The sequence below is a fragment of the Haliotis rufescens genome, unplaced genomic scaffold (assembly GCF_023055435.1).
Source record: "Haliotis rufescens isolate VD_foot unplaced genomic scaffold, xgHalRufe1.0.p SCAF_5, whole genome shotgun sequence".
Classification (NCBI taxonomy): domain Eukaryota; kingdom Metazoa; phylum Mollusca; class Gastropoda; order Lepetellida; family Haliotidae; genus Haliotis; species Haliotis rufescens.
The window spans coordinates 14,957,339-14,970,951 of NW_025964223.1; the positions used below are offsets into that span (position 1 = coordinate 14,957,339).

Here is a 13,613-nt window from a genome sequence, read left to right on the forward strand (position 1 = left end):
CACATCGTGCCCGTGACTATGTCTGTTCGTCATGATATTGAGGTTCTATAGTGGTTACTGGGATATTTAAATCTTTATTTGTTTAAGAATGTTTTGATATTATCAAAACTTGATCCTTAGCAAAGTTTGAGTAGTATATGAAATAAGCTTCTCATCAGCGGAGATACAGCCTAATCCTTTAGGCAAACTAGAGATAAAAATAACAACCAAAGCCTCCATAGACCAAACTTGACAAGCCCAAGGGGCAAAACGCATTGCCTTTAATGATTGTAAACCTTATCCTGTGTGTTTAATATATACTCTTCAAAAAAAGAAACTTGACATAGATGTAAAACCACTTTTTGCCAAATATCTAAAATAATTACATTAAATGAGAACCAAATAAGTCAAACAGAAACATGATGTGCCTATAATTCGCAAAAACACATGTAAAGCACATAAACGTAGCGTTTGGGGATCCATTTTACAGCTTCATCCAAACGCAACCGCCTGTAAAAAACGTGCAGCACAGGATCCTGCATTTAGGCATGCAGGCCCCCCTGCTGAATGGGTGTAAAATCCACATCAACGGCTATTCATATAGTCCTTATAACGGCAGTAGAGGCGGTGACAAAATGCCAAGACTGAATGCAGCTCAACGGAACAACGCCATTGGGAAATTACAAGCTGGAGCAACTCAGCAAGAAGTGGCCAGGCACTTTGGCGTATCCAGACAGACAATCTCCGCACTGGACCCGAGATTAACAACAATAACAGAGTTGACGACAGACCAAGGACAGGAAGACCAAGGGTGACAACCCAAGCACAAGATCGATGCATCCGGCTGCGACACCTCCGAGACCGAACTACCACAGCCACGTCTACAACCACACAGATCCCTGTGGTACGCAGAATATCAGATCAAACGGTACGCAACAGACTGAGGGAGGCTGGACCTTTTTGCACGAAGACCTGTTCAACGTGCCAACAGGTGCCAACAGAGGGTTAGATGGGCACGTGCAAGGTGGAGAAATGTACTGTTTACTGACGAGTCCCGTTTCCTACTCACATGTCACCAGATTTGTCCCCGATTGAGCATCTGTGGGACGAGTTGGATCGACGCGTTCGCAGAAGGAATCCACCGCCCCAAACGCTTCCGGCGCTTCTTGATGCACTTCAGCATGAATGGCAGCACATCAAACAGCGTGTTATTGACAACTTGATTGCATCTATGGGTCGTCGGTTTCAAGAGGTGATTGATGCACGTGGTGGGCACAACCGATACTGACAGTTACTGTACCCCTGTGACATTAACTGTATCGTGTACGTGTGTCTGTCTAGGTGACATGATTAATGTTTTGGACAATGTGTACATTGATCTTCAAACAGCGTTTCAATTATGGTTTCTGTGTCCTATTTTGAAACAATCGCATTATATTTCATTTTGAAAGTAAATGTCAAGTTTCTTTTTTTTAAAGAGTATATCTTTACAATTATTCATTGATCTTGAACGGTTATTTACTGATTTTCCAATAATATAGTTCTGTACGTACCGATTTTTTGGTTAACCTTCGCGTTTCAACTAAATATAGGTTTGAACACAGCAATTATTGGAGACATTCAAACGCTCATGCACGTGCCATGCGATATGACGTCATTGATGGGGGCCTATGGACGTGCAATGTGTTACTGCACGTGCATCCTGTGCAGCTGTACACAGCATGTGCAACTCAAAATTCGCTGTCACTTTGGAAAGCATGATCTGTGGTCATTCAAAAATTCACAACTTCTCAGGCGCAGACACAAGCATATCACAAGCAAATCATGCCAAGATTGACAGCTGCACAGCGTCATGAAGCCATTGGAATGATCCGAGCGGGAATGAGGCAACAACAGGTGGCAACACATTTCCAATGCCATCGTAACACGATATCGGCATTGGTGAGGTGTTATCAGAACACAAATGACGTTGCCGACCACCCACGTTCAGGACGTCCCCGAGTAACGACGCCAAGACAGGACAGATGGATTCGAGTTACACATCTCCGACACAGGTTCCAAACGGCAGTAACGACGTCCCAGACAATTCTTCGACTGCGCCGTATCCATCCCAACACTGTCAGGAATCGTTTACGTCAGTACGGGATTCGACCACGACGCCCTGCCATACGTCCCACCCTGACACACCGTCATCGAGTCAACCGTCTAAGATGGTGTCGAAATCATGTTCATGTTGGAGAAATGTTGTCTTTACAGATAAATCGAGGTTCAACATTTCCCACAGTGACGGGCGCCAACGTGTCGACCGGCGTTTGGGAGAACGTTATGCACGCAACTGTATTGTGGAGAGGAATCGTTTTGGAGGTGGCTCTGTGATGATTTGGGGTGGGATAAACAGCACGGCACCGAACCCCTTTGGTGATTGTTCAGGGCAATCTCACCGGTGTTGGCTACAGAGATAAGATTCTGAGGCCTGTGGTCATTCCTTTCCTGCAACGTCATGGCCCGAGATTGACATTTCAACAGGACAACGCTCGTCCTCACACGGCTAGGGTCGCAATGGATTTCCTTCACCATAACAATGTCATGTTACTGCCATGGCCTGCACATTCTCCAGATCTCTCCCCAATAGAGCATGTGTGGGATGAAATGGAGCGCCGTCTGCGTCGTCTTCCACATCCTCCAGATAACGTCCGTGACTTGGCACAGGATTTGAGAAGGATATGGCAGGCCATTCCCCAGGCCTTCCATGCCCATTTGGTGGACTCCATGCGTCGTCGATGCACTGCTGTGATTCACGCACAGGGTGGTCATACCCGTTATTGACTTTGTGACTTTGTCGTTTGAACCCCTACTCCATTTTGATCTTTGACGTCATCGTAACAGATGTTGTTCAGGTCCCGTTGACATTTTCTTATGGTCCGATCATTCAGCTGCTACAGCGTCTGCATCATTTTGTTCTTGCTGTGTTGTATTCCAATACAGAATATATTTTCTCCGTGCACAGTTTCTTTATGTGGCTAGTAAACAATTGGAAGACAACGCGATCTCTCATTATTATTTTTATTGTTGTTGTTATGATTAGTAGTATCACATGAAACGCCACACTCAACAATTTTCAAGCCTTTTTACTTGGGGAGGGGAGCACCAAAAAAGGACTGCATACATTGTACCAATATGAAGATTCGAACCCGGGTCTTCATCGTAAAGGCCAAACGCTTTAAGTGCAAGGCTACCTCATAGCCCTAATAAAAATTTGACCATGTATCGAGAAGTGATTGTAATAACGAATCAGTTGGTTGAGCTAATAGTACAATAATATTTCCTAAGCAAAATTAATCACCATTCTTAAAGAGAGAACTGGCTCTTGTATACACAGTAAAAAAAGTGTTGCACCCCCACATTAATACGTTTGATACATCACAACATTTAAAACGCCTGACTCTGGTTTTAATGGTAGGTATTCCTTGGGGATCTGATGTTAAATGTGTAATGTTTTCGGAGGGAAGATGATCACCAAAACGTAGCAATCAGCACGTGAATTGCATGGTGCATGACATTTGCAGATTGCAGTATCTTCTTAAGCTCAACATCGCCTATAAAAGATGTTCTCTGACAGCCGAGTTTATTGTAACCCACAATGCCGGGTAGACGATTGTCAGAAGCAGTCAAGTGGCAGATTATTGGCCTTCATGGAGCAGGTCTTTCGTTCAAGGAGATTGGCAGAAGAACCGGACATCACTACTCAACAATAAGCCGTTTGGTCAGAAAACACGCACAAACTAATGATGTAAGGAATCGCAGACCCTCTGGCAGACCACGTAAGACCACAGTTAGAGATGACAGAGCGTTGTTGAGGGTGGTAAGGCGTCATCCATTTGCTACAAGCACAACCTTGAAACGTCTTTGGCTTCCTCGTCAACAGTTCAGTACCCAGACCGTGAGAAATCGTCTTAAAGCTGCAGGGTTGAAGTCCAGAAGGGTTGTCATTTATCCCTTATGTATATGTTAATGTTATTTATTGGTTCCTTTAAGTTGATCGACATCGATGATATAGTGCCTTCTTCGTCCACGTTCGTATGGACAATGCGTGGTTTCAGATGCTACGACTAAACTCTAATACATAACATAGAGAATAGGGTCAAGTGCCCGCCAAAGACTCGCATAATACATTTTCTATTCCATATGTACAATATCTATTTTGCGAATCACAATCATATGATTTTTATTAGTGTGTAGCAGCATAGATATCAGCAGTAGCAGTAGTAGGAGGAGGGGAGCGGGATGACGAGGAGCAACAGCAGCAGTTATGCTAGTTCGACTTCGAATATAAGCATGTGATCATGCAGGGAGTTACCTCCCTTCCATCATGTCTGTTTCGTTTGTATCCACTCGAGAAAGTTTTCACATTTCTCCTGCGTCACTTGTTTGAGCCATACGTACATATGAAATAAAATATAAAATAAACATTATTCACCATCTACCAGGTTTATTCAAAATGAATACAATTATAGATCATAAACCACATGCAAATATCGGATTAACATGAAGACTGAATCTTTTTACAGAGAACAACCTGTTTATTAGCATATGATATTGCAGGGAGTTACCTCCCTTCCATCGTGTGTGTTTCGTTTGTATCCATTGGAGAAAGTTTGGACATTTCTCCTACGTCACTTGTTTCAGCCATACGTACATGTTGAAATATAAAATAAACATGATTCACCATCTATCAGGTTTATTCAAAATGAATACAAATATAAATTATATACCACATGCAAACATGGGATTAACATGAAGACTGAAACTTCTTTTTATATAGAATAACCTGTTTATTATTGTTTGGCAGGAGCTTCAGGACTTGTTCTTTCCTCTTCAAATATGTCAATGAGCGAACAAATATTTTCAGAAATCAGTGAAATGAGGAGTGAGAGAGGAGAAGTGCAGGAGGAAGCAGAAGTGGTGGTCATGGCTTCAGAAGAGAAGAGTGTGTGAGTGAGTGAGTGAGTATGGTTTTACGCCGCTTTTAGCAATATTCCAGCAATATCACGGCGGGGGACAACAGAAATGGGCTTCACACATTGTACCCATGTCGGGAATCGAACCCGGGTCTTCGGCGTGACGAGCCAACGCTTTAACCACTAGGCTACCCGACCGCCCCAGAAGAGAAGAAGTAAGGAGGAAGTAGATATGATGGTCATGGTATTGGGAGAGGATACAATGTAAGTGTGGAGGAAGTATATATGATGGCCATGGTTTTGGGAGAGGAGAAGTGTGGGAGGAAACAGAGGTGGTGGTCATGGTTGCCTGAGAAGAGAAGTGTTGAGGAAACAGGTGGTGGCCATGGGTGCGACAGGCTGAATGGAGAGGTAATAATATCAGTGGTAGTGCTGGTGGTGGTGACTGCCTAGGATTACCGCTAAAATGAATAAAATTAAGAAAACGGTCCGAAACTTGAGTAAATACTGGACAAATTGCATGGAAAGCAAAGCAAACACGACAGAGAAGTGGAACGTCATAAGAGTATGTCATTGTCACAATGAGCACACCTTAATATGTACTATGCAAGTCACCAAAACATAGCGTTAGTTCACAAACTAACTGTTCTTTTGCGAAAAATATGTTATCATAATAGAGATCGCTTGAATAGGAGATAACTATCATCAATCTGTATGAGGATCAGAAACTTTCCATAATAGGGTCTGATTACAAAGTACTGGGGTAAATATTCCATTCTTATATTACTGTATTATGTGCGAATCATTAAGACGTGAAACTCGTCTTCTATAGCATGGTTGCAGTATAAGCATGTAGTATTTTCTGTTTCGGAGTAAGTGTAATATTTTTATATAGATACCTTTATAAAGATATGTCTCTGGTGTGAGGGGCGGTCAGGTAGCCTTGTGGTTCAAAGCGTTCGATCGTCACGCCGAAGACCCGGGTTCGATTCCCGACATGGGTACAATGTGTGAAGCCCATTTCTGGTGTCCCCCGCCGTGATATTGCTGGAATATTGCTAAAAGCGGCGTAAAATCAATCTCACTCACTCACTCTGTGGTGTGATTTGAAGCTTGAATAGTATCTGAATAGTAAGTGGAGGAGTTCGACTCTCCGATATCGTTGTGCTCTCTTTTTGGGTCAATGTCTTTACATCTCTATTTAAACAGACGCAGAATAGATCTTTATTTACGACATAAAAGAAAATACATAAATATTTGTATGATTTGGTTGGTTGGTTGGTTTGTTGTTTAACGCCGCACTCAGCAATATTCCAGCTGCGGTCTGTAAATAATCGAGTTTGGACCAGACAATCCAGTGATTAATATCATGAGCATCGATCCACGCAATTAGGATCCATGAAATGCATCAACCAGGTCAGCGAGCCTTACCACCCGATCCCGTTAGCACTGAGCGTAGTTTTGAAAAGACAAGACCAGTGATGGCTCAAATGAACGGATGTCGCAGTCAAGAGAGCCGTTTCCTGAATGTAAACAAACGCACGTGTACATTCGAATCTATCAACGAACATGGCCTTACAAGTAACAACATCAATTAATATAACCCGATTCTCTTCTCCGTACACACTGCAGTGTGGAACCGACAATAAACAAAAGCGTATTCCCAAAATTAATTTAAATACCCGGGATTATATTGGTCGAAGTGCCCATATCCTGACACGCCTTTTGATTGGCTTGCGCCGTTTCGAGGCATAGCGGCCTTTGAGAGGACTAGGTTGTAGGTTACGGAAACATGCGAGTGGCTGACTGTGTTAATTTCTTTACGTTTTGGATATCTATATTGAACCAGAATGCATTTGAGTCTTCCTACTTATAACGTTTTGGCTTGTGACATTCTTTGCTATGTTTTGGATTACGTGCTCTTTTTTCCTGACATGGATGTTATTATTCAAAGTGAAAGTCACAGGGCAATGCACGTCTGATAACAAAGGTGAGAACTCCATTATTTCAAAGCCCACACACAGGGGTAAAAGCAATGGTGAAATATGAAACACCAGTATCTTTACAAGTTGATTTACCAATAATTTCATCTTTACTGATTTAACCGTTGCATATAAACATATTTAATTTTGTATACATTTCAGGTAATTTCGTACCCAAGTTATTTACTCTCTCGGTATCCTGTGTACCTGGTACTTGTAAGCATATACAGCTCGTTCAGTAGTATCTGATTCAGGTCCTTCCCCAATGTAGCTATTATCCAATTCGAATCTTTAATAATGAATTTATAAAATATTCAATGATCACATAAATTGTTTATCCTGGCATTAAAATCTCCCACAAGCGCAACGTGATCACTCCGTGCTAAATAGTTTATAACTGATTGTTCAATTTCGTAAAAAGTATCATTTGTTACATATTTAGAACCTTCCGGCGGTGTATAAACAGTCCCTAATAAAACGTCTTGTTCCTGGTCAAATAGTGCTTGACATAGTTTTATCCACAGAGGGTAATCACAACTATCTTCTAACTTTAACATATGATCTTTATATGTATATTTATAGCTACTCTATACCCCCTGATCGACTTAGGGCACCCGTCTTGTGTTTAAGATAAAGATCGAATCCTTCCATTTCTAGATGATCCAAATGATCAGTTTTTGTTTCTTGAAAGCCAAGTATGTCTTTCTTATCAATTAGGTTCGTCCATTCCCGTAAAGCAGAGCTGGCGGCTTCGGGGTTCGTTAACGGGACAATAGAGGCAATGTGTTGTTGCAAACGAAGGGGTCAGTTAAAAATGAACAGCGGCAAAGACATGAATCATGATTCAAGCATATATTTATTCCACATTACCGTAAGAGAACAAAAATATTTTGTTTAATGACATCGGCGATACAATTTTGTGTTAACGTGTCACAGAGATAATGGCGTATGTAATTTAAAATTCATCATTGATAACAGAAATAATGGATAATTATACTTAATAACATTTAAGTAACTGTACAATTATTTCAATTTCTTTACACAAATTTCAATGCAAATGATCTCGCATCAGCATATTCTTGGACGGAGATATGCCCCCTGGTCAGTTTGAACTTCAGATCATCGATTCGCCTCTGCAGATCATCGTATTCCTTCTTCTTAGGAGGCCGACTCTGTCCTCCAGCATACTGCAGCATCTTTATCTCATTTGTCTTCTGTTCGGATGTCAGGAATCTGATCATCTCGTACAGGTTGGGATGGGCCTTGACGGTGATCTTCTTTATACGACCATACCCGCCCTTCAGATGATTGTTAGTCCTTTGGCCTTCGGTGTTGTGGTGGTTCCAACAGGACATGTCTCCGTCTGTCCAGTGGTTGGAGACATAGTACGCAATCCTCTGGCACCTGGGGTCGTCTGGCATGTCGGCAGTTGTACGTAACCTTACATCTCCAACCTAAATAACACAAACTGTTAGCTAATAATTTCAATATGAACAAATCCGTATTAAAACGAAGAACACAGAAAAAATACTACTCGTGCAACATTAAGGTTCTTAAAATAATCAATCTTAGAATTTCTTGGATAACTTACTTGAGCCAAGGGAACCAAGTGCAACACGGCACATCTTCTGACAAATCTGGTATTGTCATAGTTTGTGTTGTCGGTGTAAACCTTCTTGAGTCCAACTGGCTGGGGTTGCCTTCATACGCTGTGTGAAATAGAAGAAACATCCCTTCCATGCGGCATCTGGGAAGACTGGAAGGGCTGCCTTCTTGGACTCTGCTTCAAAATCCATCTAGAATATGTGGATGTAAAAAATTCCAGCAATTCAACTTCAAATCGAACCCTTTTTTTATTTAAACATATTTATTCACAAGGAGTGAATGGGATTGGGGGACAAGTTCTTCCAACTTAGATTGCCCTCTCCCTAGTATTTACAAAATTTCACAATTTCAAATTCAATATTTATGCACACAACACTATAGAAGAGACATAAAAAAATGTTGAGAGAGAGAGAGAGAGAGAAGGGGAGAAATGCATTGTTGAATGAACAGTCCTTTGCACAAATCTTTTAGTTGTACATATACAATGTTGTACTGCCTTCAATATAGCTTCATTTTCTGATATGCATTGGCGTATAGGTGTACATGAACAGATATGTTATGAACAATATTGTTAAGGCTGTTAAACATAATTTCAGGCAGATGACTAGACAATGTACATTCCATGAGATAATGATATGCATTCTCACATCTATTTGAACATATACAGTTCGGGTGATCTTTTATACCAATTCTATATAAATCATAATTCAAATGACTGCACATGTATCTCAGTTTTGTGTGTTAGATATTATATTTTCTTTTTCCATATGCGAAGTACGCAGGTGATGTGGGGTGGTGCTTTTGTAAAGAATGTTTAAAACAAGAAATCATAGAATTTCGATCTGATAAAGGAATAGAGTTCCACAATAGAATAGACGATGGGTAAAAAGGATTCACACGAATGACTTAGTCTTGTTAGAGGAATACTGATGTTTTCAGAGTTTCTGAGACTGTATGAGTTTTTTGCAGCAACGGTTTTTGGTAGAATATCTGTTAGATAGGAAGGGGCCATGTTATGATTAATTTTGAAGAAAAGACAAAGTTTATGTTTCTTTCTGCGCCCAACTAAGGGTTCCCAACCGGTTTCGTAATATAATGAATGCCTGGAGGCATATTTAGGTATACCAGTTACAATGCGTGCACCTTCTACTTGTAATTGTTCTAATTTCTCACTTTGTCCTTCGTTGCAACCATCCCATACCTCACATGCGTATTCAAAGTGTGGTCTTATGAACATTATACATATATTGTTAATAGTATTTCTGTGAAGTAGATGTTTGAGTTTTCTCATTGAGTAAATCATCTTGGAAGTTGTTATTATTAAGGTATCTATATGACAAGGCCATTTGCCACTGGCTTCAAGTATAACACCCATGTGCTTATGACTATTTACAGAGCTGATGTCTTTTCCGTTGAAATACAGTTTTAGACCTCCAACATGTCCAATGTTGTCTTTGCGAGAGCATAGAACAGATTTAGTCTTTTCGGGATTGTAAGTTATCAGCCCATTCACTTAAGATTTCTAAATTTGTGCTTAAGGAACGTTCCAGTACACTGTTATCACTGGATGACATGCCAATGGATACATGACATGTATCGTCGGCAAACAGTCTTGTCATACAGGCTTATTTATCAGCAATGTCATTTACATAAACAATAAATAGTAAAGGACCAAGCACGGACCCCTGTGGCACGCCGGCCTTCATGTATCTTGGTTTGGATATTTCCCTATTCACAAATACGCTTTGGCTACGATTACTTATGTAACTGGTAAGCCATTTTAATAATTGGCCTTTTATACCATACCTCTCTATTTTATACACAAGCCCGCTGTGCCATACCCGATCAAAGGCTTTTGATACATCACAGAATACAATGCAATAGTTTTCTTTCTTATCTAACGCTGTACAAATTTGATGATAAAGTTCTATTACTTGATGGACAGTTGAGTGACCAGCCTGAAACCTAGATTGGTACTTATACAACAATTTGTTCTCATTAAAGTAATTATATAAATGTTTGAACACAACTCTCTCAAACAATTTTCCTAAACAGCTTATGAGTGATATCGGTCTATAACTAGAAACGATAGTGTGATCCCCTTTCTTAAATAATGGCATAACGTTTGTTTTTTCCACACTGATGGAAATAGACTTGATTGTAGTGACATATTGAACAGTAAACACAATGCTCCGCTTATAGAACATACAGTTTTCTTTAATAATTTATGACAAATTTTGTCCGGTCCGGAGGCTTTGTTCAGAGGCAAACATTGTATTATATCTTCAATTTCCTTTTTAGATTTGACTATGGTGTTCATCTCTGTCTCTGTACGAAATGTGAAGCCCGGCATAGTTGTTCTTGTACCATAGACATTAGATATAGATTGAAAATATTGATTCAGTTTCTCTGCCTTTTCGATATCAGTAAAAATTGTCGGGTGTTCGTCCGTATCATACTGTTTAAGAGCGGCTATGCTTTTAGCTAAGCCAGAGTTCTACACAACATAACATAAAACTTTCCAGTATGTTTAATTTAAGAAATAACATATTAGTGATCATGGGAATCTGTTGTTCATCTAATTACTTATGATAATTTTAAAACGTCGCCTAGAATCGTCTAGAATGTTTTGGCCGTGATATTGCTGGAATATTGCTAAAAGCGGCGTAAAAAACATACTCACTCACTTAGAATGTTTTCGAAAATACGCAAACACAAACGCCGAAGAGCACGTTCGGGCCCTTGGATAGTGTTTACAAAATCACGTTTCAAGTGCTACAAATGTGCGATTTTAGGGTGTGTAAGAAACAAATTACTGCACTCGTGCCTGTCAGATACCCCGAGCGATAAAGATAAATAATCTTACCACACGTTGTTCCAAAGCGTATTTAACTCGCTTTCGCTCGTTAGATACCTTTTGAAACAACGCGTTGTAAGATAAATGGTGTCTGACAGACACTCGTGTACTAATCTCTATTTATCATCCAAACTGGTTCCCACGGGAGATATCGCTTGGGTGAGATCAAGCGATATCTACACAGCAGATATAGAGGCAATGAAATTACTTTTTACACTAAAGACACTGCATATTACTGTCTTTAAACTGAAAAAAATGGAAGAATGATTTTGGATGATGAATAAAATCTCACCCTTTTTCCTTTTGATATCAAATATATCAATACTCGCTGATATATTTGATATCAAAAGATACACGATGGGATTCTCTATATATACGTTGTTGTGATTTTATGCACATTTTATAAGGGGCGGGGCTACTGGCGACGAATGTTGACAACTATTACTGTCTTGGCGTTTTTATGCTCGAGAATAACAGACAGCTGACAGATATTAACCTAGAAATGTGCATAAAATATCTCACAAAACTGATTCGTCCAACGGGACCACAAAAAATCTTAAATATCGGTAATTTAGCCTGATCGTTATTGTCATCGTTTATATATGAAATACCGTCGTACCGTGGCGTATTTCATTGAGAATTAGATGTTGCGATCATTATCAAACGGGAAGATGGAAAAATATACCACATTGGGTTTGTTTTTTAAAAATGTCTCAGACATTGGTGATCCGAGTATGCTTGAAATGGGTAACCTATTTATACATGGAAATCCAGCATTAGATCCATGTCAAAACTTTAATATTCTCCATACATTCTGTCCCCGAAGGGTCTCTGATTCTGTTATGCGTATCTGTGTTCACCAGAAAACGTTATTGTGCACATGTTTATTGTACAGACCCATATTTGCATTAATCACTACTGTTATACATTCCGTACCTTTGATACTGCTTAATATTTCAATCGATTAGAAATTACGACCTGAAAGCCTCGGAGACTTGTGTCAATAAAATTAGGCAATAATCCTACGGTTTACACACGGCTGGATGCATCCCCAGTGCAACGCACGAAACTGCGCGTTTTCCGTTATGGGCTACCGATGTCAGAGGTAGCAGAGAGTACAACATACCCTTGCAGAAACAGACTATTGAGATATAGCGCACGCACCCTATGTCAACATGTCAGACATGAAACATGTCGAAACATGAAGTGATACAGATACCAGTGTACCGATCAGTTGTTACCTCAAGCTGTGGTAATACCATTATGACAAGGGCGTTTATAGATTGGAAAATAATCTGGGAGTATAGCGATATCAACTTTTCAGTCACAATGCCACGCGGAAATATTTTTTAAAAATCTCAGGAAAATAGGAGGTGTAATCGGCAACCACAGCCTGAATAGGTGGTAATGTTCTCGGCCGTGATGTAATGTCATGGCGTGACTGTCAGCTACCCTTACCCCACCATACCAACATATATACTTGGTGTTATTCTTCCTAGCGCTTGGCATTAAGGAAGATAAAACAAGGACTGGCTGACTCGGAGTAAATATAAGGTGTCTGATTCGGGTATTCATGTGAAACGGCAGAATGATGTCGTAGTGGGGTAGTACTATGAAACTGGACCAGTATAAGCAGACACACACACACACACACACACACACACTGTTACTCCATCCACCATTAACATAAACTGTGCAAACAAATCAAAATCAAACGAAGACACATATTACATTCTTCATATTTATTGTACCAAATATCATACAAATAAAACATAAACGATTCTGTGATTGCATTTATCGGACATACTGATACAATGTGCACACCATACATTCTACTTCCACTCAACCCTTTGTTACATGTGTTTGTATTACACTCATACATTTATGGTAACAGGCATATTTTATATCCAAGAGTTCAAGCGTAGGGTTCATGGTTGAACAGACCAATGCAATTTTACTTAATAGCATGTGCCAGGTCAGCAAAGACTCAACACAGGTCAGCTAGAATAAAAGAAACTGCCACCCTTGTTAAAGGCTAGAGTAAGGTATATTGGGTAAATTTATCTGGGCATGTGCACATGGTTTTAATTATTGGTAATTGGTAAAATTGAAAAATAATAAGAATGAATATTGATAGTGCGCCATGTCAACTCACGTATGCATGCTCATAGCGCTACAAAAACGTAAAAGAAATTATTGGAGTGGACTGAATATTAATGAAGTAGACATATT

General features: G+C 40.0%; 1 protein-coding gene across 1 annotated transcript in view; it reads left to right on the plus strand.

Moving 5' to 3' along the window:
• The first annotated feature begins 6,717 nt into the window (after positions 1-6,717).
• LOC124129187 (patched domain-containing protein 3-like) overlaps positions 6,718-13,613 on the plus strand; it is a 76,985-nt gene continuing 70,089 nt past the window's right edge. The window contains exon 1 of the mRNA XM_048383935.1: positions 6,718-6,927. The gene's annotated coding sequence lies outside the window, so the exon portion shown is untranslated. The remainder of the gene's footprint in view (positions 6,928-13,613) is intronic.